General features: G+C 40.8%; 1 protein-coding gene and 1 pseudogene across 1 annotated transcript in view; both read right to left on the reverse strand.

The window, feature by feature from the left end:
* The window catches only part of CD84 (CD84 molecule), a 72,695-nt gene that overhangs the window by 45,333 nt on the left and 17,652 nt on the right, over positions 1-9,710 (reverse strand). The window lies entirely within an intron of this gene.
* LOC102819491 lies at positions 5,705-6,235 on the reverse strand (annotated as a pseudogene).

The raw sequence follows: 9,710 nt of genomic DNA on the forward strand, positions 1-9,710 counted from the left end.
GTAACCACTACGCTACGGGTCCTAAATAAAGAGGGAGAAAAATGTAGAACAAAATTCAAAATCATAAAACAGACCTGAGACTATGATCCTTAATCACACTTCAGCCTGTAACTGAATCCATCCTCGAGAACCACTTTTCAGCCAAGTAATGGACAGGCCTACAATAATACCCGTGAGGAACATACTCCTTAGAATAATTAGCCACATGAGTCCAAAAGGGCAGCAGTTTCCCCAACACAAAGCTCAGAAGGCAGTAAAGGGTAAGAAAGAAGAAGGAATGGAAACAGGGAATTCAGGGAGGCAGTGAGAGGAGTACTGTTATATCGAGGGGATTGCAACTAATGAGAAGAAAGAAAATGTGTATGTATTGTGGAATGGAAAATCAATTTGCTCTGTAGACTTTCACCTAAGCCACAATAAAATGAAACAAAAGAGAACATTTTAATATCTATCCTGAAGTATATATAACATTGTCAGTGATAGAATAACATTCATACAAAGAAGACCAGTTAACACAATTGTAATAGTTAAGGATTTGTGTCAATTTGAATAAGGCAGGATTCTCAGTGGTTTAGCAGTTAAAACATAGCATTCCTTCATGATGACATCTGCTGTGAGCTGCCAATTAATTGAAAGGAAGTTTTCTTGGCGATGTGACTTGCTTCTAAAATATTGCACACTCAAGCAAAGCTTGCATGCTTGCTGTGTGCTGGGTCTGAATTCTGTATCTGATTCATCTGACCTCCAGTTCTTGGACTTGAGCCAGTCGTCTGTACTACTGCCTACTGATTCCTGGAGGCATTGGCAGCCAGCCATCTTATCTGCCCAACCTGCCTGCCTGTCATCTTGGTTTATCTATTCTGCAGCTTCCTGAGTCAAATCTCTCAAGTCTGACATTTGACCAAAGGACTTGAAGCCTGCCCACCTTCCCCCGCACCTCGTTATATATATATATATATGCAATGAGTCAGAACTAACTGGACAGCACTTAACAACAACAAATTACAGTTGTTGTTAGGTGCCTTTGCGTTAGTTCCAACTCATAGCAACCCTGTGCACAGCAGAACACAACACTAGCCAGCACTGTGCTATCCTCACAATTGTTGTTATGCTTGAGCCCATTGCTGCTGCCATGGCGTCAATCTATCTTCTTGGGGGTCTTCCTCTTTTTTGCTGACGCTCCACTTTATCAAGCATACTGTCCTTCTCCAGATCTTTCCTGATAATATGTTTAAATTATGAGAGACAAAGTTTCACTCTCCTTATTTCTAAGGCGCATTCTGGCTGTATTACTTCCAACACAGATTTATTTTTATGGCAGTCCATGGAGCTTGAAATATTCTTCTCCAACACCATAATTCAAATGCATTAATTCTGCAGACTTTCTTGTTTATTGTTCCACTTTCACATGCATATGGGCTATTGAAAACACCATGGCTTAAGTCAGGCACAACTTAGTTCTCAAATTGACAACTTTGTTCTTGATTAAAGAAGTCTTCTGCAGCAGATTTGCCTAATACAATCAGCCATTTGATTTCTTGACTGCTGTTTCTATGAGTGTTGATTATGGATTCAACCCAAATGGAGTCTTTGACAACTTCAATTTTTCCTCCATTTATCATGATGTTATTTATTGCCCCAGTTGTAGGGATTTTGTTTTCTTTACATTGAGGTGCAATCCATATTGAAGGCTGTGGTCTTTGATCTTCAACAGTAAGTTTTAAGTCCTCTTTATCTTCAGCAAGCAAGTTTGTATCATCTGCATATCACAAGTTGTTAATGAGTCTTCCTCCAATCCTGATGCTGTGTTCTGTGTTCTTCTTCATATAATCCTCTGGTTATTTTTTACTTAGCATACAGATTGAATAAATATGATGAAAGAAAACAGCTCTGACACATACCTTTCCTGACTTTAAACCATTCATTATCCTCTTGTTCTGTTCTTGGTCTATGTACAAGTTCCACAAGCGCACAATCAAGTGTTCTGGAATACCAATTCTTCCCAATGTTATCCATAGCTTGTGATAATCCACACAGTCAAAAGCCTTTGCATAGTCAATAAAGCACAAGTAAACATCTTTCGGTTCTGATACTTTCTGCTTTCAGCCAAGATCCAGCTTAAAAGATATCAGCCATAATGTCGCGAATTCCATACCCTCTTCTGAATCCAGCTTGAGTTTTTGACATTTGCCTGTTGATATATGGCTGCAACCATTTAAAAATTATCTTCAGCAAAATTTTACTTGCATGTGACACTAATGATATTGTTCTATGATCTCCACATTCCATTGGGTCACCTTTCTTGTGAACAGACACAAATACAGATGTCTTCCAATAAGTTGGCCAGGTAGCGGTCTTCCAAATTTCTTGGCATAGATGAGTGAGCACCATCAGTACTTCATCAGTTTGCTGAAAGATTTCAGTTTGTACTCCGCCAATGCCTGGAGCCTTGTTTTTCCCCCCAAACCTTCAGTGCAGCTTAGACTTTTTCCGTAAGTACCGTTGGTTCTTGATCTTATGCTACCTCTTGAAATGGTTGCACATTGACCATTTCTTTTTCATACAGTAATTGTGTATATTTTACATCTTCTTTTGATGCTTTTTTCATTATTTAATATTTTGCTCATGTTGTTGCTTTTGTTAAGTGCTGTTGAGTTGATTCTGACTCATAGTGACTCTGCATAGGGTTTCTTTTCACACAAAGTTTCACTCTCCTTGTTTCTAAGGAGCTCTTCAACAGCTGCTAGATTTGAACTGCCAACCTCGTGGTTTGCAGTCCAGTGCATATCCTACAGTGCCAATAATCCTTCAGTATTTCAAGTAGGGGCTCAAACTTTTTCTTCAGTTCTTTCAGCTTGAGAAATGCTGAGCATGTGCTTTCCTTCTGGTTTCTAACGCCAAGGTTTTGCAAATTTAATTATAATTCTTGATTTTGTTTTTTCAAGCTGCCCTTTGAAATTTTCTGTTCAGTTGTTTTGTCTTCTCATTTCTTCCATTTGCTTTAGCATCTCTACACTGGAGAGCAAGTTCCATAATCTCTTCTGACACCCATTTTGGTCGTTTCTGTCTTTTTTGTCTTCTTAAAGACATTTTGCTTTCTTCCTGTATGATATTCTTGATATCATCTTATAGCTTGGTCTTTGGGTATGACTATTTAATGCATCAGATCTGTTGTTGAGATGATATCTAAATTCAGGTGGGATATGTTCAAGGTCATATTTTGGCTCTTGTGGTTTTTAAATTTTTCTTCAGCTTAAGCTTAAACTTGCATATGGGCAATTGATAGTCTATTCCACAGCCTGCCCCTGGCCTTGTTTGGGGTGATGATATTGAACTTTTCCACCCTCCCTTTCCACAGGTGTAGTCAATTTGATTCTTGCATATTCCATCTGGTGAGGTCCATGTGTATAATCACCTTTTATGTTGTTTGAAAAAGATATTTGCAATGAAGAAGTCATTGATCTTGCAAAATTCTATCATGCTCTCTCCAGCATCATTTCTTTCACCAAAGCCATATTTTCCAACTACTGATTCTTTCTCTTTGTTTACCAGCCTTGCGTTCCAATCATCAGTAACTATCAAAACATCTTGAGGGCATAGTTGATTAATTTCAGACTGAAGAAATTGGTAGAATTTTTCAGTTTCAGCATCACTGACTTTAGTGGGTGGTGTGTAAATTTGAATATTAGTGGTATTAACTGGTCTTCCTTATAGGTGGGTGTAGGCGATCAGGGATACGTATCCACAAACAGCTGTTAAGTGCATGCAGTGTTGTAGAATGATGCACTGGAGCAAAAGTCAGTTTGAACCACAAGGACGGCAATTCAAACTCACCAGCTGCTTCTTAGATACCCTATATAGGGTTGTTATGAGTCAGGATTGACTAGACAACATTTAACTACAACAACTATGCACTATATAGAGCCCTGGTAGCAGAGTGGGTTATGTGTTGGACTGTAAACCAAAGGATTGCTGGTTTGAACCCCCAAGCTCTCCATGGGAGAAAGATAAGACTGTCTGCTCATGTAAACATTTACGGCTTTAGAAGCCCTATACAGGGTCACTATGAGTCGGAACTGACTTGATAGCACATGACGATGACAACAACAACAACAGTAATGTGCTATGCACTGAAATCCTGGTATGACGCTGTGGCACTAGACTGCTAACCCTAAAGTTGGCAGTTCAAATTCACCAGCCACTCCTTGGAAACCATACAGGGTCTCTGAGTTGGAACCAACTTGAAGGCACTTAACAACTACCACATGTGCTATGTGTTAAGGACATAGAGATGAACAGAACATGATTACAGTCCTGAGTAGCTCACAGCCTAGAGAGCAAGGTAAATGTGTAGACAAGTGACAGATAATATGATGTGATGAATGCTAAATGTAAAGCAATAGGAATAAACTGCTAGGGGAATAGAAGGAGAGGCAAATGCTACCTTTTAGGGCCAGGGGTCATAATTTGTTAAAATTGATTTCTTTGAACATGAACTCTGCCCTGATAAACTATTACACTGTTCTTATGGGGCCTGATAGAGGAGAGCCTAGAGTGGGCTGGCCTGAAACTCCACCCCCACCCCATGTCTCAGGGCTGCTTTGCGGTGGGCATGAAACATGTCCAGAGATACACAAGGCCTCTGCTCAGAAGGACTTCATGCTTGCTTTAATGCTGTTGAACTGCCTTGAAATTCTTAATAATAATTGAATAAGTGGCCTCACAGTTTCATATTGCACTGTTGTTGTTGTTGTTAAGTGCTGTTGAGTCGGTTCTGACTCATAGAGACCCTGTATAGGATTTCCAAGAGAAGTTGGTGGGTTTGAACTACCAACCTTGTGGTTCACAGTCCAGTGCTGATCCTACAGCACCACACCAGGACTGGACCCTACAAATTATATAACTGATCCTTGTTCCAGATCCCTCGTATCTCTTAAGGCTTTTTTGAAGTTCCACCCAGTCCCTAATTTCCATTTGCTTTTTTTCCCCTTTCTTTCATATTTCCTTTGTATTTCTTTTCAATAGCTGCCTGACCCAATATCTTTCTGACTGCTCTATACAATATCAATAGACTAAATGAGGATTAAAAAAAATTAAACATTAAGTTGTGCAAATTACACATCTGTTTCAAATATACCTACATTAAATAAAAAAAACACATCTCGGTGAGGTAGACAGTATGTGATTCTATGCATTCTGAGAACTTGGCGAGATCTGGGTGGGGTCGCGTTTGAGGTGGGGATGGGGCGAGGGGGCTGAAAGAATTAAAATCCAAGTAGAGTTTGCAGCAAGTTTCTTACAGTCAATCTACGGGCCACTGAATATGTCATTAGCATCATTTGTGAAGGAAACAGTGCGTTTAGAAGGGGTCAGCAAGCTCTAGCCTCGATTCTGCATTCATTAAAACTTTGCAAGAATTTCAACAGCCTGTACAACAGCACAGCTTCAAAAAGAGTAAACATGTTAATGTAAGTAAGCGGACAACTCTTTGGAACCCAAGATAATATTTTCTTGCATTTTTGTTGATGTCTCTATCTTGGACGGGCAGTTATGAAGTTGTTCTTCCGTTTAACATTGTCATGAGCTGACAGCCCTGCGGGGCGGAGAGGGCACGTGAGGATGGGGAAGGAGGGACTCTTTCCTGGTGGTTACCTGAGCGATGACAGCATCACACAGTCCCTACTCCTGCAGGTCTCTCCTTTCATCATCTGATGTGACACTTAATGTAGTCTTTAACTTTATTTGTAAGTCCTCCTTATCCTGCAAATAATGTTCTGAAGCTTCAATATTTAATGGATCATCAAAATTCAAAAGATCAATAAATGACGAGTTTAATCCCTAGACAACATCCTTCAGCGTCCTCGTGGGAACCCAGCCAATCGAGTGTTCTCATAGTAAACTCAGACAGATGTCTCCTGTCTCTGTAATGTTGGGGTGCCAGATTCTAGTCAAGCACTTCACTTTGGGGGACACCATGTTGTATGTGTCAGGAACTTCAGTTTGAAACTGAAACGTCTCACTTTGGTAGTAACCCTCATCTAGGGACACACTTAGCTGAAAGCAGTGGAGGTTGTTCGGGTGGGAAAAAGCACTTTACAGGTGTGAGGTAAATTAGCTTCAAGTTCTGCAGCTTGTCTCTCACGGGCACCCTCCCAGGGGAGTTGGACCCTGTGGCTGCCGAGCGGGACCCTTTGAGACAGTCATCCTGCTTCAACTTGCTTGCCAGAGTGAGCATAACTGCTGCCTCTGCCTTGGGCACCCCGAGACTGGTGAGGTGTTCTGGGGCCCAAACACCAGATTCAGCCCATTCAGCAAGGCGACGACGAGCAGGGGAATCCGTTCCTCATTGCGGAGCCCACTCCTGGGCAGCCTGACCGGAAGAGTGCCACTGCTCTTTTTTTTTTTTTAACTTACCAATATTGACATATTTTATTATATAATATCAAAAATGCATTTCTTTAAAAAAAAAAAACTTTTTATTGTGAATTGAGTGAAGGTTTGCAGACAATATCATAAGCTTTGCATCAAAAAAAGTAAACACCTTGTATTATAATCCCCTCCCTGAAGCAACAATTACCCTACTTCCTCCCTGTGGCTCCCCACTTACAGCTTATATTTCACAAATGAACAAAGCAAAAATATTTGATGTACAGCCACTTGCTCTTTACATTTATTTTAGCTAAAAGGTCAGGTTAGGTGTGAGCAGATGGACAGGACATGCTTTCTATAGACTTGTAATTCTGATGGGGTTTTTCACCAACCTACAGGAAGTGTGTGACAACTTGCTAAGGCTGAGGCTTTCTTAGCAATTAGAGCTGCCAGGTGGCCACAATAGTGGGTGTGCAACACTGCATTTTTAGTTTTTTACAATGACAAAGGACAAGTGTTACTTCTGGACTTGTGGCCACATTAAAAGTTAAAAACATGGATGGCCTCTTCGCAAAGGCATCATGAAGGGCATTGTTGTTAAGTTCTGTAGAGTCTGTTCCAACTCATAGCAATCTTATATAGGGTTTCCAACGAGTGGCTGGTGGGTTTGTACATTTAACCTTGTGGTTAGCAGTCTAGTGCTTATCTACAGCGCCACATTACAGTAAATGAAAACAAATTTAAAACAAGTCAACATGTTAAAAATTGCCACATCATTAAAATGTTTACTTATGCGTGGTTGTTCAAATTCATAGCTGAAAGGGCATCTTAAAAGTGAATGGCTTCATGGCAAATACAAACGTATCTACTTATTATCTCTAACCTGAGCATGGTTACATCTCACATCAAGTCTGTGCTGTATCAAGAGCCAGAGCTGAGCAGGAAAGAGTACAGGGAGCTTCTTACTCAACTGAATGTTAGTAGGAGGCTCATCAAGCAAGAGACAGGAGCTGGAAACTGTATACTTCAAAAGAAGTTCATCAGAAACTAATAGATTCCTTGATATAGAGATAAACCAGCAATAAATGACAACTCCACCAGAGAAAAATCTGTGCTACGATTCCACAGAGAGAAGATAATCAAACACAAGTTCATTTTGTCACACTTGAGTTGCTGGACAACCAATCCTCAGAAATAATTCACCAGGGCCTTTAATTTCCTCTCTACAAAATAGTGCTTTTTTGGCTACAGCAAGGAGTCCTGGTGGTTTAAGGGTTAAGCACTGGGCTGGTAATCATAATGTCTACAGTTCAAACCCACTAGCTGTTCCTTGAGAGAAAGATGAAGCTCTCTGCTCCTGTAAAGATTTACAGCCTTAGAAATCCTAAGGAGCAGTTGTCCTATAGGGAGGGTCCCAATGGCAGTGGGTTAGCTACACCATGAAAATTTAAAAAGCTGCATTCCACCAACACTGACTCTTAGACAGAACATGACCAAATCGAGAGAACAAGTAGAAACAGCAGTCCTTCTAACGCCACAAAGTCTTCCATTATACCAATCTCAGGCTAAGAACAACTCAAGCACCAGGAAGTTCTGCATTGCAGTTTTAAGAGCATGTTTCTGATCATGTCATCCAGGAAGTGATGCTGGAATATCAAAGGGCTATGAGGCAGCTGCTGAGGAGGGTAAGCAAAGCTAGAGGAAATCCTGTTGTTATTTATGTCACTGGGGGTGTTATTGAGAATGATGTGCTTGCTAACAAAGAGCTTGCATATAGACATTAGGTGAGGATTCTGCCACATTTAAACCCTACAGCTGAGATTGCAAAGTTATAGCACATAGTGGACATATATTGCTGTTGTTAAGTGATGTCAAATTGGTTCCAACTCATAGTAACCCTGTATAGGGCTTCCAAGGAGTGACTGGTGAATCTGAATCACCAACCTTGTGGTTTAGACTGACCTTGCGGTCCAGTGCATTATCCCACAGCATCACACCAGGATATATACCGAGGCAGAAAACATAGGTGAGAGTGCTTATCACTTACAAATTGAACAACCTTAAGAAAGAAGGTGCTCTGGTAGCGTAGTGGTTACGAATCGGGCTGCAAACCTTAAGGTCAACAGTTTGAAACTACCAGCCGCTCCACGGGAGAAAGATGAGGCTTTCAACTCCCATAAAGATTTACACCTTCGGAAACCCTGTACAGGGTCGCTATGGGTCAGGACCGACTTGACAGCACTTAACAACAACAACAACAAAGAAAGTTGCAAAAATTTATTGAGTCTCAGTTTCTTGCTCCATAAAATGAAAATAATACCTATAATATTTGCTATATCAATTATGTGAGAATTAAATGATATAATACAGCGAACAAACAAGATGGTGGATCAGGTGGATGTGCAGTAAGGAGTTCCATCAGCAACAACACAGAATACCCAACCAAGCAGGCTCGGGGGATGGTCCCAGAATTCTGAACCACATATAAAGGAATATTTAGAAGGTTGGAAGGCTTATAGCTGGGGGAATTTGTGGCAGAAGCAAGAAATCCATTGCTTTCTAATTCAAGATGCTTAGCTGCTCCAGCAGCCGCCATCTTGGGTTAGACCAAGTGGGGGAACGATTGGAGCTGTCACAGATGCCTGACAGAACTGCAGAGATAAAGGTGTGGACATTCTTTTCTTTTGGTATCTGTTCATTGGTCCCTTGCTGTCCAAGCACCTCCATTCTGGTGACTATAGGGGTGCCTGAGCAAGTGGACACCCCAGCCCCATCCTCAGAGGGTTTTACTATGCATGTGCACAGACCTCCTTGAAATTTAAAGAGACAGTGTCCACTTAAAACCAAACGGCCACAGCTGACCCTGAACTGTTTATAACTAGAAAAAAGGACTGAACGGGTATTGTGGAGCATGACAAGCAGACAAAAGAGGAAATAGACTGAAAATTAAATCCTAAGTTATGTCAAAATGACCAACAGTGGCACCTTGAAATTTCTCAAGAAGAAGAGTGAAAAGGGAAGCCCATTTCCTGATCACTTTTACCTGGAGGCATTCAGAAAGCATAAAACATACCAAAATACATACCCATCAAGTATTAAGGCCACAGATAACCCCCGAATATGCCCCCAAAACAGAAGCAGATGACCATATCTGCACATGTCCAGAAACGAGATACAGTGACTGAGGCAAATGAGCTGGAAGTAGACTTACACTTCATACTGGAAGATGGGCAGGCTTTGGAAATGCCAGAGAAGGAATTCAGAAAAATGATTATAAAATGTATCAAAACACTATACAATGGAGTTGAGAAAAATAAGGAAGAAGTCAGGAAAGCGCTACA

The sequence above is a fragment of the Chrysochloris asiatica genome, unplaced genomic scaffold, assembly GCF_000296735.1.
Source record: "Chrysochloris asiatica unplaced genomic scaffold, ChrAsi1.0 scaffold00042, whole genome shotgun sequence".
Classification (NCBI taxonomy): domain Eukaryota; kingdom Metazoa; phylum Chordata; class Mammalia; order Afrosoricida; family Chrysochloridae; genus Chrysochloris; species Chrysochloris asiatica.